General features: G+C 40.7%; 57 non-coding genes across 57 annotated transcripts; all 57 read right to left on the bottom strand.

Annotated features, from left to right (window-relative positions):
• Positions 1-43: 43 nt before the first annotated feature.
• On the bottom strand, positions 44-115 carry trnaq-uug (transfer RNA glutamine (anticodon UUG)). The gene has a single exon. It is a non-coding gene; the product is annotated as a tRNA-Gln (tRNA).
• A 468-nt stretch (positions 116-583) lies between these two features.
• trnaq-cug (transfer RNA glutamine (anticodon CUG)) lies at positions 584-655 on the bottom strand. Its single transcript has one exon. It is a non-coding gene; the product is annotated as a tRNA-Gln (tRNA).
• Positions 656-768: 113 nt separating this feature from the next.
• On the bottom strand, positions 769-840 carry trnaq-uug (transfer RNA glutamine (anticodon UUG)). The gene has a single exon. It is a non-coding gene; the product is annotated as a tRNA-Gln (tRNA).
• A 472-nt stretch (positions 841-1,312) lies between these two features.
• On the bottom strand, positions 1,313-1,384 carry trnaq-cug (transfer RNA glutamine (anticodon CUG)). The gene has a single exon. It is a non-coding gene; the product is annotated as a tRNA-Gln (tRNA).
• A 113-nt stretch (positions 1,385-1,497) lies between these two features.
• Positions 1,498-1,569, bottom strand: trnaq-uug (transfer RNA glutamine (anticodon UUG)). The gene has a single exon. It is a non-coding gene; the product is annotated as a tRNA-Gln (tRNA).
• A 469-nt stretch (positions 1,570-2,038) lies between these two features.
• trnaq-cug (transfer RNA glutamine (anticodon CUG)) lies at positions 2,039-2,110 on the bottom strand. Its single transcript has one exon. It is a non-coding gene; the product is annotated as a tRNA-Gln (tRNA).
• A 113-nt stretch (positions 2,111-2,223) lies between these two features.
• On the bottom strand, positions 2,224-2,295 carry trnaq-uug (transfer RNA glutamine (anticodon UUG)). Its single transcript has one exon. It is a non-coding gene; the product is annotated as a tRNA-Gln (tRNA).
• Positions 2,296-2,766: 471 nt separating this feature from the next.
• Positions 2,767-2,838, bottom strand: trnaq-cug (transfer RNA glutamine (anticodon CUG)). Its single transcript has one exon. It is a non-coding gene; the product is annotated as a tRNA-Gln (tRNA).
• A 113-nt stretch (positions 2,839-2,951) lies between these two features.
• Positions 2,952-3,023, bottom strand: trnaq-uug (transfer RNA glutamine (anticodon UUG)). Its single transcript has one exon. It is a non-coding gene; the product is annotated as a tRNA-Gln (tRNA).
• Positions 3,024-3,494: 471 nt separating this feature from the next.
• Positions 3,495-3,566, bottom strand: trnaq-cug (transfer RNA glutamine (anticodon CUG)). The gene has a single exon. It is a non-coding gene; the product is annotated as a tRNA-Gln (tRNA).
• Positions 3,567-3,681: 115 nt separating this feature from the next.
• Positions 3,682-3,753, bottom strand: trnaq-uug (transfer RNA glutamine (anticodon UUG)). The gene has a single exon. It is a non-coding gene; the product is annotated as a tRNA-Gln (tRNA).
• Positions 3,754-4,223: 470 nt separating this feature from the next.
• On the bottom strand, positions 4,224-4,295 carry trnaq-cug (transfer RNA glutamine (anticodon CUG)). The gene has a single exon. It is a non-coding gene; the product is annotated as a tRNA-Gln (tRNA).
• A 113-nt stretch (positions 4,296-4,408) lies between these two features.
• On the bottom strand, positions 4,409-4,480 carry trnaq-uug (transfer RNA glutamine (anticodon UUG)). The gene has a single exon. It is a non-coding gene; the product is annotated as a tRNA-Gln (tRNA).
• Positions 4,481-4,948: 468 nt separating this feature from the next.
• On the bottom strand, positions 4,949-5,020 carry trnaq-cug (transfer RNA glutamine (anticodon CUG)). Its single transcript has one exon. It is a non-coding gene; the product is annotated as a tRNA-Gln (tRNA).
• Positions 5,021-5,133: 113 nt separating this feature from the next.
• trnaq-uug (transfer RNA glutamine (anticodon UUG)) lies at positions 5,134-5,205 on the bottom strand. The gene has a single exon. It is a non-coding gene; the product is annotated as a tRNA-Gln (tRNA).
• A 469-nt stretch (positions 5,206-5,674) lies between these two features.
• On the bottom strand, positions 5,675-5,746 carry trnaq-cug (transfer RNA glutamine (anticodon CUG)). The gene has a single exon. It is a non-coding gene; the product is annotated as a tRNA-Gln (tRNA).
• A 113-nt stretch (positions 5,747-5,859) lies between these two features.
• Positions 5,860-5,931, bottom strand: trnaq-uug (transfer RNA glutamine (anticodon UUG)). Its single transcript has one exon. It is a non-coding gene; the product is annotated as a tRNA-Gln (tRNA).
• Positions 5,932-6,404: 473 nt separating this feature from the next.
• Positions 6,405-6,476, bottom strand: trnaq-cug (transfer RNA glutamine (anticodon CUG)). Its single transcript has one exon. It is a non-coding gene; the product is annotated as a tRNA-Gln (tRNA).
• Positions 6,477-6,589: 113 nt separating this feature from the next.
• trnaq-uug (transfer RNA glutamine (anticodon UUG)) lies at positions 6,590-6,661 on the bottom strand. The gene has a single exon. It is a non-coding gene; the product is annotated as a tRNA-Gln (tRNA).
• Positions 6,662-7,128: 467 nt separating this feature from the next.
• trnaq-cug (transfer RNA glutamine (anticodon CUG)) lies at positions 7,129-7,200 on the bottom strand. The gene has a single exon. It is a non-coding gene; the product is annotated as a tRNA-Gln (tRNA).
• Positions 7,201-7,313: 113 nt separating this feature from the next.
• trnaq-uug (transfer RNA glutamine (anticodon UUG)) lies at positions 7,314-7,385 on the bottom strand. Its single transcript has one exon. It is a non-coding gene; the product is annotated as a tRNA-Gln (tRNA).
• Positions 7,386-7,851: 466 nt separating this feature from the next.
• Positions 7,852-7,923, bottom strand: trnaq-cug (transfer RNA glutamine (anticodon CUG)). The gene has a single exon. It is a non-coding gene; the product is annotated as a tRNA-Gln (tRNA).
• A 113-nt stretch (positions 7,924-8,036) lies between these two features.
• trnaq-uug (transfer RNA glutamine (anticodon UUG)) lies at positions 8,037-8,108 on the bottom strand. The gene has a single exon. It is a non-coding gene; the product is annotated as a tRNA-Gln (tRNA).
• Positions 8,109-8,577: 469 nt separating this feature from the next.
• Positions 8,578-8,649, bottom strand: trnaq-cug (transfer RNA glutamine (anticodon CUG)). The gene has a single exon. It is a non-coding gene; the product is annotated as a tRNA-Gln (tRNA).
• Positions 8,650-8,762: 113 nt separating this feature from the next.
• trnaq-uug (transfer RNA glutamine (anticodon UUG)) lies at positions 8,763-8,834 on the bottom strand. Its single transcript has one exon. It is a non-coding gene; the product is annotated as a tRNA-Gln (tRNA).
• A 469-nt stretch (positions 8,835-9,303) lies between these two features.
• trnaq-cug (transfer RNA glutamine (anticodon CUG)) lies at positions 9,304-9,375 on the bottom strand. The gene has a single exon. It is a non-coding gene; the product is annotated as a tRNA-Gln (tRNA).
• A 114-nt stretch (positions 9,376-9,489) lies between these two features.
• Positions 9,490-9,561, bottom strand: trnaq-uug (transfer RNA glutamine (anticodon UUG)). Its single transcript has one exon. It is a non-coding gene; the product is annotated as a tRNA-Gln (tRNA).
• A 470-nt stretch (positions 9,562-10,031) lies between these two features.
• Positions 10,032-10,103, bottom strand: trnaq-cug (transfer RNA glutamine (anticodon CUG)). The gene has a single exon. It is a non-coding gene; the product is annotated as a tRNA-Gln (tRNA).
• Positions 10,104-10,217: 114 nt separating this feature from the next.
• trnaq-uug (transfer RNA glutamine (anticodon UUG)) lies at positions 10,218-10,289 on the bottom strand. Its single transcript has one exon. It is a non-coding gene; the product is annotated as a tRNA-Gln (tRNA).
• A 466-nt stretch (positions 10,290-10,755) lies between these two features.
• trnaq-cug (transfer RNA glutamine (anticodon CUG)) lies at positions 10,756-10,827 on the bottom strand. The gene has a single exon. It is a non-coding gene; the product is annotated as a tRNA-Gln (tRNA).
• A 114-nt stretch (positions 10,828-10,941) lies between these two features.
• Positions 10,942-11,013, bottom strand: trnaq-uug (transfer RNA glutamine (anticodon UUG)). Its single transcript has one exon. It is a non-coding gene; the product is annotated as a tRNA-Gln (tRNA).
• A 468-nt stretch (positions 11,014-11,481) lies between these two features.
• Positions 11,482-11,553, bottom strand: trnaq-cug (transfer RNA glutamine (anticodon CUG)). Its single transcript has one exon. It is a non-coding gene; the product is annotated as a tRNA-Gln (tRNA).
• A 214-nt stretch (positions 11,554-11,767) lies between these two features.
• trnaq-uug (transfer RNA glutamine (anticodon UUG)) lies at positions 11,768-11,839 on the bottom strand. Its single transcript has one exon. It is a non-coding gene; the product is annotated as a tRNA-Gln (tRNA).
• A 468-nt stretch (positions 11,840-12,307) lies between these two features.
• Positions 12,308-12,379, bottom strand: trnaq-cug (transfer RNA glutamine (anticodon CUG)). Its single transcript has one exon. It is a non-coding gene; the product is annotated as a tRNA-Gln (tRNA).
• A 114-nt stretch (positions 12,380-12,493) lies between these two features.
• Positions 12,494-12,565, bottom strand: trnaq-uug (transfer RNA glutamine (anticodon UUG)). The gene has a single exon. It is a non-coding gene; the product is annotated as a tRNA-Gln (tRNA).
• A 467-nt stretch (positions 12,566-13,032) lies between these two features.
• trnaq-cug (transfer RNA glutamine (anticodon CUG)) lies at positions 13,033-13,104 on the bottom strand. The gene has a single exon. It is a non-coding gene; the product is annotated as a tRNA-Gln (tRNA).
• A 113-nt stretch (positions 13,105-13,217) lies between these two features.
• Positions 13,218-13,289, bottom strand: trnaq-uug (transfer RNA glutamine (anticodon UUG)). Its single transcript has one exon. It is a non-coding gene; the product is annotated as a tRNA-Gln (tRNA).
• A 467-nt stretch (positions 13,290-13,756) lies between these two features.
• trnaq-cug (transfer RNA glutamine (anticodon CUG)) lies at positions 13,757-13,828 on the bottom strand. Its single transcript has one exon. It is a non-coding gene; the product is annotated as a tRNA-Gln (tRNA).
• Positions 13,829-13,941: 113 nt separating this feature from the next.
• Positions 13,942-14,013, bottom strand: trnaq-uug (transfer RNA glutamine (anticodon UUG)). Its single transcript has one exon. It is a non-coding gene; the product is annotated as a tRNA-Gln (tRNA).
• A 470-nt stretch (positions 14,014-14,483) lies between these two features.
• Positions 14,484-14,555, bottom strand: trnaq-cug (transfer RNA glutamine (anticodon CUG)). Its single transcript has one exon. It is a non-coding gene; the product is annotated as a tRNA-Gln (tRNA).
• Positions 14,556-14,668: 113 nt separating this feature from the next.
• trnaq-uug (transfer RNA glutamine (anticodon UUG)) lies at positions 14,669-14,740 on the bottom strand. The gene has a single exon. It is a non-coding gene; the product is annotated as a tRNA-Gln (tRNA).
• A 467-nt stretch (positions 14,741-15,207) lies between these two features.
• trnaq-cug (transfer RNA glutamine (anticodon CUG)) lies at positions 15,208-15,279 on the bottom strand. Its single transcript has one exon. It is a non-coding gene; the product is annotated as a tRNA-Gln (tRNA).
• Positions 15,280-15,393: 114 nt separating this feature from the next.
• On the bottom strand, positions 15,394-15,465 carry trnaq-uug (transfer RNA glutamine (anticodon UUG)). Its single transcript has one exon. It is a non-coding gene; the product is annotated as a tRNA-Gln (tRNA).
• A 465-nt stretch (positions 15,466-15,930) lies between these two features.
• Positions 15,931-16,002, bottom strand: trnaq-cug (transfer RNA glutamine (anticodon CUG)). Its single transcript has one exon. It is a non-coding gene; the product is annotated as a tRNA-Gln (tRNA).
• A 113-nt stretch (positions 16,003-16,115) lies between these two features.
• On the bottom strand, positions 16,116-16,187 carry trnaq-uug (transfer RNA glutamine (anticodon UUG)). The gene has a single exon. It is a non-coding gene; the product is annotated as a tRNA-Gln (tRNA).
• Positions 16,188-16,656: 469 nt separating this feature from the next.
• On the bottom strand, positions 16,657-16,728 carry trnaq-cug (transfer RNA glutamine (anticodon CUG)). The gene has a single exon. It is a non-coding gene; the product is annotated as a tRNA-Gln (tRNA).
• Positions 16,729-16,842: 114 nt separating this feature from the next.
• Positions 16,843-16,914, bottom strand: trnaq-uug (transfer RNA glutamine (anticodon UUG)). The gene has a single exon. It is a non-coding gene; the product is annotated as a tRNA-Gln (tRNA).
• Positions 16,915-17,385: 471 nt separating this feature from the next.
• On the bottom strand, positions 17,386-17,457 carry trnaq-cug (transfer RNA glutamine (anticodon CUG)). Its single transcript has one exon. It is a non-coding gene; the product is annotated as a tRNA-Gln (tRNA).
• Positions 17,458-17,570: 113 nt separating this feature from the next.
• On the bottom strand, positions 17,571-17,642 carry trnaq-uug (transfer RNA glutamine (anticodon UUG)). The gene has a single exon. It is a non-coding gene; the product is annotated as a tRNA-Gln (tRNA).
• A 470-nt stretch (positions 17,643-18,112) lies between these two features.
• On the bottom strand, positions 18,113-18,184 carry trnaq-cug (transfer RNA glutamine (anticodon CUG)). The gene has a single exon. It is a non-coding gene; the product is annotated as a tRNA-Gln (tRNA).
• Positions 18,185-18,321: 137 nt separating this feature from the next.
• Positions 18,322-18,393, bottom strand: trnaq-uug (transfer RNA glutamine (anticodon UUG)). Its single transcript has one exon. It is a non-coding gene; the product is annotated as a tRNA-Gln (tRNA).
• A 467-nt stretch (positions 18,394-18,860) lies between these two features.
• On the bottom strand, positions 18,861-18,932 carry trnaq-cug (transfer RNA glutamine (anticodon CUG)). Its single transcript has one exon. It is a non-coding gene; the product is annotated as a tRNA-Gln (tRNA).
• Positions 18,933-19,046: 114 nt separating this feature from the next.
• On the bottom strand, positions 19,047-19,118 carry trnaq-uug (transfer RNA glutamine (anticodon UUG)). Its single transcript has one exon. It is a non-coding gene; the product is annotated as a tRNA-Gln (tRNA).
• Positions 19,119-19,589: 471 nt separating this feature from the next.
• On the bottom strand, positions 19,590-19,661 carry trnaq-cug (transfer RNA glutamine (anticodon CUG)). The gene has a single exon. It is a non-coding gene; the product is annotated as a tRNA-Gln (tRNA).
• Positions 19,662-19,775: 114 nt separating this feature from the next.
• On the bottom strand, positions 19,776-19,847 carry trnaq-uug (transfer RNA glutamine (anticodon UUG)). Its single transcript has one exon. It is a non-coding gene; the product is annotated as a tRNA-Gln (tRNA).
• Positions 19,848-20,880: 1,033 nt separating this feature from the next.
• Positions 20,881-20,952, bottom strand: trnaq-cug (transfer RNA glutamine (anticodon CUG)). The gene has a single exon. It is a non-coding gene; the product is annotated as a tRNA-Gln (tRNA).
• A 113-nt stretch (positions 20,953-21,065) lies between these two features.
• On the bottom strand, positions 21,066-21,137 carry trnaq-uug (transfer RNA glutamine (anticodon UUG)). Its single transcript has one exon. It is a non-coding gene; the product is annotated as a tRNA-Gln (tRNA).
• Positions 21,138-21,506: the final 369 nt, after the last annotated feature.

Genomic DNA, 21,506 nt, shown 5'->3' with positions numbered 1-21,506 from the left:
GATTATTGGTTGGCCATGTGAATAATTCAGCACAAAAATAGGAAGGTTCTACCGAGATTTGAACTCGGATCACTGGATTCAAAGTCCAGAGTGCTAACCATTACACCATAGAACCATATTCTAAAGCCACATGGAAATTGAAAAAAAAAAAAAAAAAGTTTAATTAGCAACAGCGGACTGTCGTTCCTTCACCTGTTGCAAATACTTTCAACTGACAACAATATTTGGACAGCTATATTCTAGTTCCACGAGGTAAATTAATTGACATGGTAGGATCGTCCAAGAGTTAAACTCGGATTGTAGGATTCAGAGTCCTGAGTGATAACCTTTACAGCATAGAACCCTGTACTCAATACTCTGTGACGGGTTCAGATTTTACTGTCCTTGGTTCACCGGAAAAACAGATAGAAACCTTTCTGGACAGAAACGGTATCAGCGTACCAGGCACTCATAGTATGCATTTACCGTAGGCTAGCCATTCGTGCGTAACAAGAATGCTTATCGACTCCCACCCACTTGTTTCTTTCACGCATAACTATTTTAAAGTTGACAGGGGAGGAGTGTGTCACTGCAAAATCAAGGTAGGTCCTACCGAGATTTGAACTCGGATCGCAGGATTCAGAGTCCTGAGTGCTAACCATTACACCATAGAACCCTATACAGAGTAGTTATTGTAGAGTTCCTTTTTCTTGTCATTTGTACACCGGATAAACAGCAGATTATGAGATTATTGGTTGGCCATGTGAATAATTCAGCACAAAAATAGGAAGGTTCTACCGAGATTTGAACTCGGATCACTGGATTCAAAGTCCAGAGTGCTAACCATTACACCATAGAACCATATTCTAAAGCCACATGGAAATTGAAAAAAAAAAAAAAAATCTGAGTTTAATTAGCAACAGCGGACTGTCGTTCCTTCACCTGTTGCAAATACTTTCAACTGACAACAATATTTGGACAGCTATATTCTAGTTCCACGAGGTAAATTAATTGACATGGTAGGATCGTCCAAGAGTTAAACTCGGATTGTAGGATTCAGAGTCCTGAGTGATAACCTTTACAGCATAGAACCCTGTACTCAATACTCTGTGACGGGTTCAGATTTTACTGTCCTTGGTTCACCGGAAAAACAGATAGAAACCTTTCTGGACAGAAACGGTATCAGCGTACCAGGCACTCATAGTATGCATTTACCGTAGGCTAGCCATTCGTGCGTAACAAGAATGCTTATCGACTCCCACCCACTTGTTTCTTTCACGCATAACTATTTTAAAGTTGACAGGGGAGGAGTGTGTCACTGCAAAATCAAGGTAGGTCCTACCGAGATTTGAACTCGGATCGCAGGATTCAGAGTCCTGAGTGCTAACCATTACACCATAGAACCCTATACAGAGTAGTTATTGTAGAGTTCCTTTTTCTTGTCATTTGTACACCGGATAAACAGCAGATTATGAGATTATTGGTTGGCCATGTGAATAATTCAGCACAAAAATAGGAAGGTTCTACCGAGATTTGAACTCGGATCACTGGATTCAAAGTCCAGAGTGCTAACCATTACACCATAGAACCATATTCTAAAGCCACATGGAAATTGAAAAAAAAAAAAATCTGAGTTTAATTAGCAACAGCGGACTGTCGTTCCTTCACCTGTTGCAAATACTTTCAACTGACAACAATATTTGGACAGCTATATTCTAGTTCCACGAGGTAAATTAATTGACATGGTAGGATCGTCCAAGAGTTAAACTCGGATTGTAGGATTCAGAGTCCTGAGTGATAACCTTTACAGCATAGAACCCTGTACTCAATACTCTGTGACGGGTTCAGATTTTACTGTCCTTGGTTCACCGGAAAAACAGATAGAAACCTTTCTGGACAGAAACGGTATCAGCGTACCAGGCACTCATAGTATGCATTTACCGTAGGCTAGCCATTCGTGCGTAACAAGAATGCTTATCGACTCCCACCCACTTGTTTCTTTCACGCATAACTATTTTAAAGTTGACAGGGGAGGAGTGTGTCACTGCAAAATCAAGGTAGGTCCTACCGAGATTTGAACTCGGATCGCAGGATTCAGAGTCCTGAGTGCTAACCATTACACCATAGAACCCTATACAGAGTAGTTATTGTAGAGTTCCTTTTTCTTGTCATTTGTACACCGGATAAACAGCAGATTATGAGATTATTGGTTGGCCATGTGAATAATTCAGCACAAAAATAGGAAGGTTCTACCGAGATTTGAACTCGGATCACTGGATTCAAAGTCCAGAGTGCTAACCATTACACCATAGAACCATATTCTAAAGCCACATGGAAATTGAAAAAAAAAAAAAAATCTGAGTTTAATTAGCAACAGCGGACTGTCGTTCCTTCACCTGTTGCAAATACTTTCAACTGACAACAATATTTGGACAGCTATATTCTAGTTCCACGAGGTAAATTAATTGACATGGTAGGATCGTCCAAGAGTTAAACTCGGATTGTAGGATTCAGAGTCCTGAGTGATAACCTTTACAGCATAGAACCCTGTACTCAATACTCTGTGACGGGTTCAGATTTTACTGTCCTTGGTTCACCGGAAAAACAGATAGAAACCTTTCTGGACAGAAACGGTATCAGCGTACCAGGCACTCATAGTATGCATTTACCGTAGGCTAGCCATTCGTGCGTAACAAGAATGCTTATCGACTCCCACCCACTTGTTTCTTTCACGCATAACTATTTTAAAGTTGACAGGGGAGGAGTGTGTCACTGCAAAATCAAGGTAGGTCCTACCGAGATTTGAACTCGGATCGCAGGATTCAGAGTCCTGAGTGCTAACCATTACACCATAGAACCCTATACAGAGTAGTTATTGTAGAGTTCCTTTTTCTTGTCATTTGTACACCGGATAAACAGCAGATTATGAGATTATTGGTTGGCCATGTGAATAATTCAGCACAAAAATAGGAAGGTTCTACCGAGATTTGAACTCGGATCACTGGATTCAAAGTCCAGAGTGCTAACCATTACACCATAGAACCATATTCTAAAGCCACATGGAAATTGAAAAAAAAAAAAAAATCTGAGTTTAATTAGCAACAGCGGACTGTCGTTCCTTCACCTGTTGCAAATACTTTCAACTGACAACAATATTTGGACAGCTATATTCTAGTTCCACGAGGTAAATTAATTGACATGGTAGGATCGTCCAAGAGTTAAACTCGGATTGTAGGATTCAGAGTCCTGAGTGATAACCTTTACAGCATAGAACCCTGTACTCAATACTCTGTGACGGGTTCAGATTTTACTGTCCTTGGTTCACCGGAAAAACAGATAGAAACCTTTCTGGACAGAAACGGTATCAGCGTACCAGGCACTCATAGTATGCATTTACCGTAGGCTAGCCATTCGTGCGTAACAAGAATGCTTATCGACTCCCACCCACTTGTTTCTTTCACGCATAACTATTTTAAAGTTGACAGGGGAGGAGTGTGTCACTGCAAAATCAAGGTAGGTCCTACCGAGATTTGAACTCGGATCGCAGGATTCAGAGTCCTGAGTGCTAACCATTACACCATAGAACCCTATACAGAGTAGTTATTGTAGAGTTCCTTTTTCTTGTCATTTGTACACCGGATAAACAGCAGATTATGAGATTATTGGTTGGTTCCATGTGAATAATTCAGCACAAAAATAGGAAGGTTCTACCGAGATTTGAACTCGGATCACTGGATTCAAAGTCCAGAGTGCTAACCATTACACCATAGAACCATATTCTAAAGCCACATGGAAATTGAAAAAAAAAAAAAATCTGAGTTTAATTAGCAACAGCGGACTGTCGTTCCTTCACCTGTTGCAAATACTTTCAACTGACAACAATATTTGGACAGCTATATTCTAGTTCCACGAGGTAAATTAATTGACATGGTAGGATCGTCCAAGAGTTAAACTCGGATTGTAGGATTCAGAGTCCTGAGTGATAACCTTTACAGCATAGAACCCTGTACTCAATACTCTGTGACGGGTTCAGATTTTACTGTCCTTGGTTCACCGGAAAAACAGATAGAAACCTTTCTGGACAGAAACGGTATCAGCGTACCAGGCACTCATAGTATGCATTTACCGTAGGCTAGCCATTCGTGCGTAACAAGAATGCTTATCGACTCCCACCCACTTGTTTCTTTCACGCATAACTATTTTAAAGTTGACAGGGGAGGAGTGTGTCACTGCAAAATCAAGGTAGGTCCTACCGAGATTTGAACTCGGATCGCAGGATTCAGAGTCCTGAGTGCTAACCATTACACCATAGAACCCTATACAGAGTAGTTATTGTAGAGTTCCTTTTTCTTGTCATTTGTACACCGGATAAACAGCAGATTATGAGATTATTGGTTGGCCATGTGAATAATTCAGCACAAAAATAGGAAGGTTCTACCGAGATTTGAACTCGGATCACTGGATTCAAAGTCCAGAGTGCTAACCATTACACCATAGAACCATATTCTAAAGCCACATGGAAATTGAAAAAAAAAAAATCTGAGTTTAATTAGCAACAGCGGACTGTCGTTCCTTCACCTGTTGCAAATACTTTCAACTGACAACAATATTTGGACAGCTATATTCTAGTTCCACGAGGTAAATTAATTGACATGGTAGGATCGTCCAAGAGTTAAACTCGGATTGTAGGATTCAGAGTCCTGAGTGATAACCTTTACAGCATAGAACCCTGTACTCAATACTCTGTGACGGGTTCAGATTTTACTGTCCTTGGTTCACCGGAAAAACAGATAGAAACCTTTCTGGACAGAAACGGTATCAGCGTACCAGGCACTCATAGTATGCATTTACCGTAGGCTAGCCATTCGTGCGTAACAAGAATGCTTATCGACTCCCACCCACTTGTTTCTTTCACGCATAACTATTTTAAAGTTGACAGGGGAGGAGTGTGTCACTGCAAAATCAAGGTAGGTCCTACCGAGATTTGAACTCGGATCGCAGGATTCAGAGTCCTGAGTGCTAACCATTACACCATAGAACCCTATACAGAGTAGTTATTGTAGAGTTCCTTTTTCTTGTCATTTGTACACCGGATAAACAGCAGATTATGAGATTATTGGTTGGCCATGTGAATAATTCAGCACAAAAATAGGAAGGTTCTACCGAGATTTGAACTCGGATCACTGGATTCAAAGTCCAGAGTGCTAACCATTACACCATAGAACCATATTCTAAAGCCACATGGAAATTGAAAAAAAAAAAAATCTGAGTTTAATTAGCAACAGCGGACTGTCGTTCCTTCACCTGTTGCAAATACTTTCAACTGACAACAATATTTGGACAGCTATATTCTAGTTCCACGAGGTAAATTAATTGACATGGTAGGATCGTCCAAGAGTTAAACTCGGATTGTAGGATTCAGAGTCCTGAGTGATAACCTTTACAGCATAGAACCCTGTACTCAATACTCTGTGACGGGTTCAGATTTTACTGTCCTTGGTTCACCGGAAAAACAGATAGAAACCTTTCTGGACAGAAACGGTATCAGCGTACCAGGCACTCATAGTATGCATTTACCGTAGGCTAGCCATTCGTGCGTAACAAGAATGCTTATCGACTCCCACCCACTTGTTTCTTTCACGCATAACTATTTTAAAGTTGACAGGGGAGGAGTGTGTCACTGCAAAATCAAGGTAGGTCCTACCGAGATTTGAACTCGGATCGCAGGATTCAGAGTCCTGAGTGCTAACCATTACACCATAGAACCCTATACAGAGTAGTTATTGTAGAGTTCCTTTTTCTTGTCATTTGTACACCGGATAAACAGCAGATTATGAGATTATTGGTTGGCCATGTGAATAATTCAGCACAAAAATAGGAAGGTTCTACCGAGATTTGAACTCGGATCACTGGATTCAAAGTCCAGAGTGCTAACCATTACACCATAGAACCATATTCTAAAGCCACATGGAAATTGAAAAAAAAAAAAAAAAATCTGAGTTTAATTAGCAACAGCGGACTGTCGTTCCTTCACCTGTTGCAAATACTTTCAACTGACAACAATATTTGGACAGCTATATTCTAGTTCCACGAGGTAAATTAATTGACATGGTAGGATCGTCCAAGAGTTAAACTCGGATTGTAGGATTCAGAGTCCTGAGTGATAACCTTTACAGCATAGAACCCTGTACTCAATACTCTGTGACGGGTTCAGATTTTACTGTCCTTGGTTCACCGGAAAAACAGATAGAAACCTTTCTGGACAGAAACGGTATCAGCGTACCAGGCACTCATAGTATGCATTTACCGTAGGCTAGCCATTCGTGCGTAACAAGAATGCTTATCGACTCCCACCCACTTGTTTCTTTCACGCATAACTATTTTAAAGTTGACAGGGGAGGAGTGTGTCACTGCAAAATCAAGGTAGGTCCTACCGAGATTTGAACTCGGATCGCAGGATTCAGAGTCCTGAGTGCTAACCATTACACCATAGAACCCTATACAGAGTAGTTATTGTAGAGTTCCTTTTTCTTGTCATTTGTACACCGGATAAACAGCAGATTATGAGATTATTGGTTGGCCATGTGAATAATTCAGCACAAAAATAGGAAGGTTCTACCGAGATTTGAACTCGGATCACTGGATTCAAAGTCCAGAGTGCTAACCATTACACCATAGAACCATATTCTAAAGCCACATGGAAATTGAAAAAAAAAAATCTGAGTTTAATTAGCAACAGCGGACTGTCGTTCCTTCACCTGTTGCAAATACTTTCAACTGACAACAATATTTGGACAGCTATATTCTAGTTCCACGAGGTAAATTAATTGACATGGTAGGATCGTCCAAGAGTTAAACTCGGATTGTAGGATTCAGAGTCCTGAGTGATAACCTTTACAGCATAGAACCCTGTACTCAATACTCTGTGACGGGTTCAGATTTTACTGTCCTTGGTTCACCGGAAAAACAGATAGAAACCTTTCTGGACAGAAACGGTATCAGCGTACCAGGCACTCATAGTATGCATTTACCGTAGGCTAGCCATTCGTGCGTAACAAGAATGCTTATCGACTCCCACCCACTTGTTTCTTTCACGCATAACTATTTTAAAGTTGACAGGGGAGGAGTGTGTCACTGCAAAATCAAGGTAGGTCCTACCGAGATTTGAACTCGGATCGCAGGATTCAGAGTCCTGAGTGCTAACCATTACACCATAGAACCCTATACAGAGTAGTTATTGTAGAGTTCCTTTTTCTTGTCATTTGTACACCGGATAAACAGCAGATTATGAGATTATTGGTTGGCCATGTGAATAATTCAGCACAAAAATAGGAAGGTTCTACCGAGATTTGAACTCGGATCACTGGATTCAAAGTCCAGAGTGCTAACCATTACACCATAGAACCATATTCTAAAGCCACATGGAAATTGAAAAAAAAAATCTGAGTTTAATTAGCAACAGCGGACTGTCGTTCCTTCACCTGTTGCAAATACTTTCAACTGACAACAATATTTGGACAGCTATATTCTAGTTCCACGAGGTAAATTAATTGACATGGTAGGATCGTCCAAGAGTTAAACTCGGATTGTAGGATTCAGAGTCCTGAGTGATAACCTTTACAGCATAGAACCCTGTACTCAATACTCTGTGACGGGTTCAGATTTTACTGTCCTTGGTTCACCGGAAAAACAGATAGAAACCTTTCTGGACAGAAACGGTATCAGCGTACCAGGCACTCATAGTATGCATTTACCGTAGGCTAGCCATTCGTGCGTAACAAGAATGCTTATCGACTCCCACCCACTTGTTTCTTTCACGCATAACTATTTTAAAGTTGACAGGGGAGGAGTGTGTCACTGCAAAATCAAGGTAGGTCCTACCGAGATTTGAACTCGGATCGCAGGATTCAGAGTCCTGAGTGCTAACCATTACACCATAGAACCCTATACAGAGTAGTTATTGTAGAGTTCCTTTTTCTTGTCATTTGTACACCGGATAAACAGCAGATTATGAGATTATTGGTTGGCCATGTGAATAATTCAGCACAAAAATAGGAAGGTTCTACCGAGATTTGAACTCGGATCACTGGATTCAAAGTCCAGAGTGCTAACCATTACACCATAGAACCATATTCTAAAGCCACATGGAAATTGAAAAAAAAAAAAATCTGAGTTTAATTAGCAACAGCGGACTGTCGTTCCTTCACCTGTTGCAAATACTTTCAACTGACAACAATATTTGGACAGCTATATTCTAGTTCCACGAGGTAAATTAATTGACATGGTAGGATCGTCCAAGAGTTAAACTCGGATTGTAGGATTCAGAGTCCTGAGTGATAACCTTTACAGCATAGAACCCTGTACTCAATACTCTGTGACGGGTTCAGATTTTACTGTCCTTGGTTCACCGGAAAAACAGATAGAAACCTTTCTGGACAGAAACGGTATCAGCGTACCAGGCACTCATAGTATGCATTTACCGTAGGCTAGCCATTCGTGCGTAACAAGAATGCTTATCGACTCCCACCCACTTGTTTCTTTCACGCATAACTATTTTAAAGTTGACAGGGGAGGAGTGTGTCACTGCAAAATCAAGGTAGGTCCTACCGAGATTTGAACTCGGATCGCAGGATTCAGAGTCCTGAGTGCTAACCATTACACCATAGAACCCTATACAGAGTAGTTATTGTAGAGTTCCTTTTTCTTGTCATTTGTACACCGGATAAACAGCAGATTATGAGATTATTGGTTGGCCATGTGAATAATTCAGCACAAAAATAGGAAGGTTCTACCGAGATTTGAACTCGGATCACTGGATTCAAAGTCCAGAGTGCTAACCATTACACCATAGAACCATATTCTAAAGCCACATGGAAATTGAAAAAAAAAAAAATCTGAGTTTAATTAGCAACAGCGGACTGTCGTTCCTTCACCTGTTGCAAATACTTTCAACTGACAACAATATTTGGACAGCTATATTCTAGTTCCACGAGGTAAATTAATTGACATGGTAGGATCGTCCAAGAGTTAAACTCGGATTGTAGGATTCAGAGTCCTGAGTGATAACCTTTACAGCATAGAACCCTGTACTCAATACTCTGTGACGGGTTCAGATTTTACTGTCCTTGGTTCACCGGAAAAACAGATAGAAACCTTTCTGGACAGAAACGGTATCAGCGTACCAGGCACTCATAGTATGCATTTACCGTAGGCTAGCCATTCGTGCGTAACAAGAATGCTTATCGACTCCCACCCACTTGTTTCTTTCACGCATAACTATTTTAAAGTTGACAGGGGAGGAGTGTGTCACTGCAAAATCAAGGTAGGTCCTACCGAGATTTGAACTCGGATCGCAGGATTCAGAGTCCTGAGTGCTAACCATTACACCATAGAACCCTATACAGAGTAGTTATTGTAGAGTTCCTTTTTCTTGTCATTTGTACACCGGATAAACAGCAGATTATGAGATTATTGGTTGGCCATGTGAATAATTCAGCACAAAAAATAGGAAGGTTCTACCGAGATTTGAACTCGGATCACTGGATTCAAAGTCCAGAGTGCTAACCATTACACCATAGAACCATATTCTAAAGCCACATGGAAATTGAAAAAAAAAAAAAATCTGAGTTTAATTAGCAACAGCGGACTGTCGTTCCTTCACCTGTTGCAAATACTTTCAACTGACAACAATATTTGGACAGCTATATTCTAGTTCCACGAGGTAAATTAATTGACATGGTAGGATCGTCCAAGAGTTAAACTCGGATTGTAGGATTCAGAGTCCTGAGTGATAACCTTTACAGCATAGAACCCTGTACTCAATACTCTGTGACGGGTTCAGATTTTACTGTCCTTGGTTCACCGGAAAAACAGATAGAAACCTTTCTGGACAGAAACGGTATCAGCGTACCAGGCACTCATAGTATGCATTTACCGTAGGCTAGCCATTCGTGCGTAACAAGAATGCTTATCGACTCCCACCCACTTGTTTCTTTCACGCATAACTATTTTAAAGTTGACAGGGGAGGAGTGTGTCACTGCAAAATCAAGGTAGGTCCTACCGAGATTTGAACTCGGATCGCAGGATTCAGAGTCCTGAGTGCTAACCATTACACCATAGAACCCTATACAGAGTAGTTATTGTAGAGTTCCTTTTTCTTGTCATTTGTACACCGGATAAACAGCAGATTATGAGATTATTGGTTGGCCATGTGAATAATTCAGCACAAAAAATAGGAAGGTTCTACCGAGATTTGAACTCGGATCACTGGATTCAAAGTCCAGAGTGCTAACCATTACACCATAGAACCATATTCTAAAGCCACATGGAAATTGAAAAAAAAAATCTGAGTTTAATTAGCAACAGCGGACTGTCGTTCCTTCACCTGTTGCAAATACTTTCAACTGACAACAATATTTGGACAGCTATATTCTAGTTCCACGAGGTAAATTAATTGACATGGTAGGATCGTCCAAGAGTTAAACTCGGATTGTAGGATTCAGAGTCCTGAGTGATAACCTTTACAGCATAGAACCCTGTACTCAATACTCTGTGACGGGTTCAGATTTTACTGTCCTTGGTTCACCGGAAAAACAGATAGAAACCTTTCTGGACAGAAACGGTATCAGCGTACCAGGCACTCATAGTATGCATTTACCGTAGGCTAGCCATTCGTGCGTAACAAGAATGCTTATCGACTCCCACCCACTTGTTTCTTTCACGCATAACTATTTTAAAGTTGACAGGGGAGGAGTGTGTCACTGCAAAATCAAGGTAGGTCCTACCGAGATTTGAACTCGGATCGCAGGATTCAGAGTCCTGAGTGCTAACCATTACACCATAGAACCCTATACAGAGTAGTTATTGTAGAGTTCCTTTTTCTTGTCATTTGTACACCGGATAAACAGCAGATTATGAGATTATTGGTTGGCCATGTGAATAATTCAGCACAAAAAATAGGAAGGTTCTACCGAGATTTGAACTCGGATCACTGGATTCAAAGTCCAGAGTGCTAACCATTACACCATAGAACCATATTCTAAAGCCACATGGAAATTGAAAAAAAAAAAATCTGAGTTTAATTAGCAACAGCGGACTGTCGTTCCTTCACCTGTTGCAAATACTTTCAACTGACAACAATATTTGGACAGCTATATTCTAGTTCCACGAGGTAAATTAATTGACATGGTAGGATCGTCCAAGAGTTAAACTCGGATTGTAGGATTCAGAGTCCTGAGTGATAACCTTTACAGCATAGAACCCTGTACTCAATACTCTGTGACGGGTTCAGATTTTACTGTCCTTGGTTCACCGGAAAAACAGATAGAAACCTTTCTGGACAGAAACGGTATCAGCGTACCAGGCACTCATAGTATGCATTTACCGTAGGCTAGCCATTCGTGCGTAACAAGAATGCTTATCGACTCCCACCCACTTGTTTCTTTCACGCATAACTATTTTAAAGTTGACAGGGGAGGAGTGTGTCACTGCAAAATCAAGGTAGGTCCTACCGAGATTTGAACTCGGATCGCAGGATTCAGAGTCCTGAGTGCTAACCATTACACCATAGAACCCTATACAGAGTAGTTATTGTAGAGTTCCTTTTTCTTGTCATTTGTACACCGGATAAACAGATTAGTTATTGGTTGGCCAGTGCTAACCATTACACCATAGAACCTACAGAGTAGTTATTGTAGAGTTCCTTTTTCTTGTCATTTGTACACCGGATAAACAGCAGATTATGAGATTATTGGTTGGCCATGTGAATAATTCAGCACAAAAATAGGAAGGTTCTACCGAGATTTGAACTCGGATCACTGGATTCAAAGTCCAGAGTGCTAACCATTACACCATAGAACCATATTCTAAAGCCACATGGAAATTGAAAAAAAAAAAATCTGAGTTTAATTAGCAACAGCGGACTGTCGTTCCTTCACCTGTTGCAAATACTTTCAACTGACAACAATATTTGGACAGCTATATTCTAGTTCCACGAGGTAAATTAATTGACATGGTAGGATCGTCCAAGAGTTAAACTCGGATTGTAGGATTCAGAGTCCTGAGTGATAACCTTTACAGCATAGAACCCTGTACTCAATACTCTGTGACGGGTTCAGATTTTACTGTCCTTGGTTCACCGGAAAAACAGATAGAAACCTTTCTGGACAGAAACGGTATCAGCGTACCAGGCACTCATAGTATGCATTTACCGTAGGCTAGCCATTCGTGCGTAACAAGAATGCTTATCGACTCCCACCCACTTGTTTCTTTCACGCATAACTATTTTAAAGTTGACAGGGGAGGAGTGTGTCACTGCAAAATCAAGGTAGGTCCTACCGAGATTTGAACTCGGATCGCAGGATTCAGAGTCCTGAGTGCTAACCATTACACCATAGAACCCTATACAGAGTAGTTATTGTAGAGTTCCTTTTTCTTGTCATTTGTACACCGGATAAACAGCAGATTATGAGATTATTGGTTGGCCATGTGAATAATTCAGCACAAAAAATAGGAAGGTTCTACCGAGATTTGAACTCGGATCACTGGATTCAAAGTCCAGAGTGCTAACCATTACACCATAGAACCATATTCTAAAGCCACATGGAAATTGAAAAAAAAAAATCTGAGTTTAATTAGCAACAGCGGACTGTCGTTCCTTCACCTGTTGCAAATACTTTCAACTGACAACAATATTTGGACAGCTATATTCTAGTTCCACGAGGTAAATTAATTGACATGGTAGGATCGTCCAAGAGTTAAACTCGGATTGTAGGATTCAGAGTCCTGAGTGATAACCTTTACAGCATAGAACCCTGTACTCAATACTCTGTGACGGGTTCAGATTTTACTGTCCTTGGTTCACCGGAAAAACAGATAGAAACCTTTCTGGACAGAAACGGTATCAGCGTACCAGGCACTCATAGTATGCATTTACCGTAGGCTAGCCATTCGTGCGTAACAAGAATGCTTATCGACTCCCACCCACTTGTTTCTTTCACGCATAACTATTTTAAAGTTGACAGGGGAGGAGTGTGTCACTGCAAAATCAAGGTAGGTCCTACCGAGATTTGAACTCGGATCGCAGGATTCAGAGTCCTGAGTGCTAACCATTACACCATAGAACCCTATACAGAGTAGTTATTGTAGAGTTCCTTTTTCTTGTCATTTGTACACCGGATAAACAGCAGATTATGAGATTATTGGTTGGCCATGTGAATAATTCAGCACAAAAATAGGAAGGTTCTACCGAGATTTGAACTCGGATCACTGGATTCAAAGTCCAGAGTGCTAACCATTACACCATAGAACCATATTCTAAAGCCACATGGAAATTGAAAAAAAAAAATCTGAGTTTAATTAGCAACAGCGGACTGTCGTTCCTTCACCTGTTGCAAATACTTTCAACTGACAACAATATTTGGACAGCTATATTCTAGTTCCACGAGGTAAATTAATTGACATGGTAGGATCGTCCAAGAGTTAAACTCGGATTGTAGGATTCAGAGTCCTGAGTGATAACCTTTACAGCATAGAACCCTGTACTCAATACTCTGTGACGGGTTCAGATTTTACTGTCCTTGGTTCACCGGAAAAACAGATAGAAACCTTTCTGGACAGAAACGGTATCAGCGTACCAGGCACTCATAGTATGCATTTACCGTAGGCTAGCCATTCGTGCGTAACAAGAATGCTTATCGACTCCCACCCACTTGTTTCTTTCACGCATAACTATTTTAAAGTTGACAGGGGAGGAGTGTGTCACTGCAAAATCAAGGTAGGTCCTACCGAGATTTGAACTCGGATCGCAGGATTCAGAGTCCTGAGTGCTAACCATTACACCATAGAACCCTATACAGAGTAGTTATTGTAGAGTTCCTTTTTCTTGTCATTTGTACACCGGATAAACAGCAGATTATGAGATTATTGGTTGGCCATGTGAATAATTCAGCACAAAAATAGGAAGGTTCTACCGAGATTTGAACTCGGATCACTGGATTCAAAGTCCAGAGTGCTAACCATTACACCATAGAACCATATTCTAAAGCCACATGGAAATTGAAAAAAAAAAAAAATCTGAGTTTAATTAGCAACAGCGGACTGTCGTTCCTTCACCTGTTGCAAATACTTTCAACTGACAACAATATTTGGACAGCTATATTCTAGTTCCACGAGGTAAATTAATTGACATGGTAGGATCGTCCAAGAGTTAAACTCGGATTGTAGGATTCAGAGTCCTGAGTGATAACCTTTACAGCATAGAACCCTGTACTCAATACTCTGTGACGGGTTCAGATTTTACTGTCCTTGGTTCACCGGAAAAACAGATAGAAACCTTTCTGGACAGAAACGGTATCAGCGTACCAGGCACTCATAGTATGCATTTACCGTAGGCTAGCCATTCGTGCGTAACAAGAATGCTTATCGACTCCCACCCACTTGTTTCTTTCACGCATAACTATTTTAAAGTTGACAGGGGAGGAGTGTGTCACTGCAAAATCAAGGTAGGTCCTACCGAGATTTGAACTCGGATCGCAGGATTCAGAGTCCTGAGTGCTAACCATTACACCATAGAACCCTATACAGAGTAGTTATTGTAGAGTTCCTTTTTCTTGTCATTTGTACACCGGATAAACAGCAGATTATGAGATTATTGGTTGGCCATGTGAATAATTCAGCACAAAAATAGGAAGGTTCTACCGAGATTTGAACTCGGATCACTGGATTCAAAGTCCAGAGTGCTAACCATTACACCATAGAACCATATTCTAAAGCCACATGGAAATTGAAAAAAAAAAATCTGAGTTTAATTAGCAACAGCGGACTGTCGTTCCTTCACCTGTTGCAAATACTTTCAACTGACAACAATATTTGGACAGCTATATTCTAGTTCCACGAGGTAAATTAATTGACATGGTAGGATCGTCCAAGAGTTAAACTCGGATTGTAGGATTCAGAGTCCTGAGTGATAACCTTTACAGCATAGAACCCTGTACTCAATACTCTGTGACGGGTTCAGATTTTACTGTCCTTGGTTCACCGGAAAAACAGATAGAAACCTTTCTGGACAGAAACGGTATCAGCGTACCAGGCACTCATAGTATGCATTTACCGTAGGCTAGCCATTCGTGCGTAACAAGAATGCTTATCGACTCCCACCCACTTGTTTCTTTCACGCATAACTATTTTAAAGTTGACAGGGGAGGAGTGTGTCACTGCAAAATCAAGGTAGGTCCTACCGAGATTTGAACTCGGATCGCAGGATTCAGAGTCCTGAGTGCTAACCATTACACCATAGAACCCTATACAGAGTAGTTATTGTAGAGTTCCTTTTTCTTGTCATTTGTACACCGGATAAACAGCAGATTATGAGATTATTGGTTGGCCATGTGAATAATTCAGCACAAAAAATAGGAAGGTTCTACCGAGATTTGAACTCGGATCACTGGATTCAAAGTCCAGAGTGCTAACCATTACACCATAGAACCATATTCTAAAGCCACATGGAAATTGAAAAAAAAATCTGAGTTTAATTAGCAACAGCGGACTGTCGTTCCTTCACCTGTTGCAAATACTTTCAACTGACAACAATATTTGGACAGCTATATTCTAGTTCCACGAGGTAAATTAATTGACATGGTAGGATCGTCCAAGAGTTAAACTCGGATTGTAGGATTCAGAGTCCTGAGTGATAACCTTTACAGCATAGAACCCTGTACTCAATACTCTGTGACGGGTTCAGATTTTACTGTCCTTGGTTCACCGGAAAAACAGATAGAAACCTTTCTGGACAGAAACGGTATCAGCGTACCAGGCACTCATAGTATGCATTTACCGTAGGCTAGCCATTCGTGCGTAACAAGAATGCTTATCGACTCCCACCCACTTGTTTCTTTCACGCATAACTATTTTAAAGTTGACAGGGGAGGAGTGTGTCACTGCAAAATCAAGGTAGGTCCTACCGAGATTTGAACTCGGATCGCAGGATTCAGAGTCCTGAGTGCTAACCATTACACCATAGAACCCTATACAGAGTAGTTATTGTAGAGTTCCTTTTTCTTGTCATTTGTACACCGGATAAACAGCAGATTATGAGATTATTGGTTGGCCATGTGAATAATTCAGCACAAAAATAGGAAGGTTCTACCGAGATTTGAACTCGGATCACTGGATTCAAAGTCCAGAGTGCTAACCATTACACCATAGAACCATATTCTAAAGCCACATGGAAATTGAAAAAAAAAAAATCTGAGTTTAATTAGCAACAGCGGACTGTCGTTCCTTCACCTGTTGCAAATACTTTCAACTGACAACAATATTTGGACAGCTATATTCTAGTTCCACGAGGTAAATTAATTGACATGGTAGGATCGTCCAAGAGTTAAACTCGGATTGTAGGATTCAGAGTCCTGAGTGATAACCTTTACAGCATAGAACCCTGTACTCAATACTCTGTGACGGGTTCAGATTTTACTGTCCTTGGTTCACCGGAAAAACAGATAGAAACCTTTCTCTGGACAGAAACGGTATCAGCGTACCAGGCACTCATAGTATGCATTTACCGTAGGCTAGCCATTCGTGCGTAACAAGAATGCTTATCGACTCCCACCCACTTGTTTCTTTCACGCATAACTATTTTAAAGTTGACAGGGAGGAGTGTGTCACTGCAAAATCAAGGTAGGTCCTACCGAGATTTGAACTCGGATCGCAGGATTCAGAGTCCTGAGTGCTAACCATTACACCATAGAACCCTATACAGAGTAGTTATTGTAGAGTTCCTTTTTCTTGTCATTTGTACACCGGATAAACAGCAGATTATGAGATTATTGGTTGGCCATGTGAATAATTCAGCACAAAAAATAGGAAGGTTCTACCGAGATTTGAACTCGGATCACTGGATTCAAAGTCCAGAGTGCTAACCATTACACCATAGAACCATATTCTAAAGCCACATGGAAATTGAAAAAAAAAAAAAAATCTGAGTTTAATTAGCAACAGCGGACTGTCGTTCCTTCACCTGTTGCAAATACTTTCAACTGACAACAATATTTGGACAGCTATATTCTAGTTCCACGAGGTAAATTAATTGACATGGTAGGATCGTCCAAGAGTTAAACTCGGATTGTAGGATTCAGAGTCCTGAGTGATAACCTTTACAGCATAGAACCCTGTACTCAATACTCTGTGACGGGTTCAGATTTTACTGTCCTTGGTTCACCGGAAAAACAGATAGAAACCTTTCTGGACAGAAACGGTATCAGCGTACCAGGCACTCATAGTATGCATTTACCGTAGGCTAGCCATTCGTGCGTAACAAGAATGCTTATCGACTCCCACCCACTTGTTTCTTTCACGCATAACTATTTTAAAGTTGACAGGGGAGGAGTGTGTCACTGCAAAATCAAGGTAGGTCCTACCGAGATTTGAACTCGGATCGCAGGATTCAGAGTCCTGAGTGCTAACCATTACACCATAGAACCCTATACAGAGTAGTTATTGTAGAGTTCCTTTTTCTTGTCATTTGTACACCGGATAAACAGCAGATTATGAGATTATTGGTTGGCCATGTGAATAATTCAGCACAAAAATAGGAAGGTTCTACCGAGATTTGAACTCGGATCACTGGATTCAAAGTCCAGAGTGCTAACCATTACACCATAGAACCATATTCTAAAGCCACATGGAAATTGAAAAAAAAAAATCTGAGTTTAATTAGCAACAGCGGACTGTCGTTCCTTCACCTGTTGCAAATACTTTCAACTGACAACAATATTTGGACAGCTATATTCTAGTTCCACGAGGTAAATTAATTGACATGGTAGGATCGTCCAAGAGTTAAACTCGGATTGTAGGATTCAGAGTCCTGAGTGATAACCTTTACAGCATAGAACCCTGTACTCAATACTCTGTGACGGGTTCAGATTTTACTGTCCTTGGTTCACCGGAAAAACAGATAGAAACCTTTCTGGACAGAAACGGTATCAGCGTACCAGGCACTCATAGTATGCATTTACCGTAGGCAGCCAGCCATTCGTGCGTAACAAGAATGCTTATCGACTCCCACCCACTTGTTTCTTTCACGCATAACTATTTTAAAGTTGACAGGGGAGGAGTGTGTCACTGCAAAATCAAGGTAGGTCCTACCGAGATTTGAACTCGGATCGCAGGATTCAGAGTCCTGAGTGCTAACCATTACACCATAGAACCCTATACAGAGTAGTTATTGTAGAGTTCCTTTTTCTTGTCATTTGTACACCGGATAAACAGCAGATTATGAGATTATTGGTTGGCCATGTGGCCAAAAAATGGAAGGTGAATAATTCAGCACAAAAAGAACCCTAGGAAGGTTCTACCGAGATTTGAACTCGGATCACTGGATTCAAAGTCCAGAGTGCTAACCATTACACCATAGAACCATATTCTAAAGCCACATGGAAATTGAAAAAAAAAAAAATCTGAGTTTAATTAGCAACAGCGGACTGTCGTTCCTTCACCTGTTGCAAATACTTTCAACTGACAACAATATTTGGACAGCTATATTCTAGTTCCACGAGGTAAATTAATTGACATGGTAGGATCGTCCAAGAGTTAAACTCGGATTGTAGGATTCAGAGTCCTGAGTGATAACCTTTACAGCATAGAACCCTGTACTCAATACTCTGTGACGGGTTCAGATTTTACTGTCCTTGGTTCACCGGAAAAACAGATAGAAACCTTTCTGGACAGAAACGGTATCAGCGTACCAGGCACTCATAGTATGCATTTACCGTAGGCTAGCCATTCGTGCGTAACAAGAATGCTTATCGACTCCCACCCACTTGTTTCTTTCACATAACTATTTTAAAGTTGACAGGGGAGGAGTGTGTCACTGCAAAATCAAGGTAGGTCCTACCGAGATTTGAACTCGGATCGCAGGATTCAGAGTCCTGAGTGCTAACCATTACACCATAGAACCCTATACAGAGTAGTTATTGTAGAGTTCCTTTTTCTTGTCATTTGTACACCGGATAAACAGCAGATTATGAGATTATTGGTTGGCCATGTGAATAATTCAGCACAAAAAATAGGAAGGTTCTACCGAGATTTGAACTCGGATCACTGGATTCAAAGTCCAGAGTGCTAACCATTACACCATAGAACCATATTCTAAAGCCACATGGAAATTGAAAAAAAAAAAAAAATCTGAGTTTAATTAGCAACAGCGGACTGTCGTTCCTTCACCTGTTGCAAATACTTTCAACTGACAACAATATTTGGACAGCTATATTCTAGTTCCACGAGGTAAATTAATTGACATGGTAGGATCGTCCAAGAGTTAAACTCGGATTGTAGGATTCAGAGTCCTGAGTGATAACCTTTACAGCATAGAACCCTGTACTCAATACTCTGTGACGGGTTCAGATTTTACTGTCCTTGGTTCACCGGAAAAACAGATAGAAACCTTTCTGGACAGAAACGGTATCAGCGTACCAGGCACTCATAGTATGCATTTACCGTAGGCTAGCCATTCGTGCGTAACAAGAATGCTTATCGACTCCCACCCACTTGTTTCTTTCACGCATAACTATTTTAAAGTTGACAGGGGAGGAGTGTGTCACTGCAAAATCAAGGTAGGTCCTACCGAGATTTGAACTCGGATCGCAGGATTCAGAGTCCTGAGTGCTAACCATTACACCATAGAACCCTATACAGAGTAGTTATTGTAGAGTTCCTTTTTCTTGTCATTTGTACACCGGATAAACAGCAGATTATGAGATTATTGGTTGGCCATGTGAATAATTCAGCACAAAAAATAGGAAGGTTCTACCGAGATTTGAACTCGGATCACTGGATTCAAAGTCCAGAGTGCTAACCATTACACCATAGAACCATATTCTAAAGCCACATGGAAATTGAAAAAAAAAAAAAAAATCTGAGTTTAATTAGCAACAGCGGACTGTCGTTCCTTCACCTGTTGCAAATACTTTCAACTGACAACAATATTTGGACAGCTATATTCTAGTTCCACGAGGTAAATTAATTGACATGGTAGGATCGTCCAAGAGTTAAACTCGGATTGTAGGATTCAGAGTCCTGAGTGATAACCTTTACAGCATAGAACCCTGTACTCAATACTCTGTGACGGGTTCAGATTTTACTGTCCTTGGTTCACCGGAAAAACAGATAGAAACCTTTCTGGACAGAAACGGTATCAGCGTACCAGGCACTCATAGTATGCATTTACCGTAGGCTAGCCATTCGTGCGTAACAAGAATGCTTATCGACTCCCACCCACTTGTTTCTTTCAAGCATAACTATTTTAAAGTTGACAGGGGAGGAGTGTGTCACTGCAAAATCAAGGTAGGTCCTTTTTCTTGTCATTTGTACCGAGAGATTTGAACTCCATGGATCAGAGATTCAAAGTCCAGAGTGCTAACCATTACACCATAGAACCATATTCTAAAGCCACATGGAAATTGAAAAAAAAAAAAAATCTGAGTTTAATTAGCAACAGCGGACTGTCGTTCCTTCACCTGTTGCAAATACTTTCAACTGACAACAATATTTGGACAGCTATATTCTAGTTCCACGAGGTAAATTAATTGACATGGTAGGATCGTCCAAGAGTTAAACTCGGATTGTAGGATTCAGAGTCCTGAGTGATAACCTTTACAGCATAGAACCCTGTACTCAATACTCTGTGACGGGTTCAGATTTTACTGTCCTTGGTTCACCGAAAAACAGATAGAAACCTTTCTGGACAGAAACGGTATCAGCGTACCAGGCACTCATAGTATGCATTTACCGTAGGCTAGCCATTCGTGCGTAACAAGAATGCTTATCGACTCCCACCCACTTGTTTCTTTCACGCATAACTATTTTAAAGTTGACAGGGGAGGAGTGTGTCACTGCAAAATCAAGGTAGGTCCTACCGAGATTTGAACTCGGATCGCAGGATTCAGAGTCCTGAGTGCTAACCATTACACCATAGAACCCTATACAGAGTAGTTATTGTAGAGTTCCTTTTTCTTGTCATTTGTACACCGGATAAACAGCAGATTATGAGATTATTGGTTGGCCATGTGAATAATTCAGCACAAAAATAGGAAGGTTCTACCGAGATTTGAACTCGGATCACTGGATTCAAAGTCCAGAGTGCTAACCATTACACCATAGAACCATATTCTAAAGCCACATGGAAATTGAAAAAAAAAATCTGAGTTTAATTAGCAACAGCGGACTGTCGTTCCTTCACCTGTTGCAAATACTTTCAACTGACAACAATATTTGGACAGCTATATTCTAGTTCCACGAGGTAAATTAATTGACATGGTAGGATCGTCCAAGAGTTAAACTCGGATTGTAGGATTCAGAGTCCTGAGTGATAACCTTTACAGCATAGAACCCTGTACTCAATACTCTGTGACGGGTTCAGATTTTACTGTCCTTGGTTCACCGGAAAAACAGATAGAAACATTTCTGGACAGAAACGGTATCAGCGTACCAGGCACTCATAGTATGCATTTACCGTAGGCTAGCCATTCGTGCG

Source organism: Oncorhynchus nerka, linkage group LG18 (genome assembly GCF_034236695.1).
Source record: "Oncorhynchus nerka isolate Pitt River linkage group LG18, Oner_Uvic_2.0, whole genome shotgun sequence".
NCBI classification, from domain to species: domain Eukaryota; kingdom Metazoa; phylum Chordata; class Actinopteri; order Salmoniformes; family Salmonidae; genus Oncorhynchus; species Oncorhynchus nerka.
Note: the sequence above shows the minus strand (reverse complement) of the source record. Positions and strands in the feature narration are given on the sequence as shown.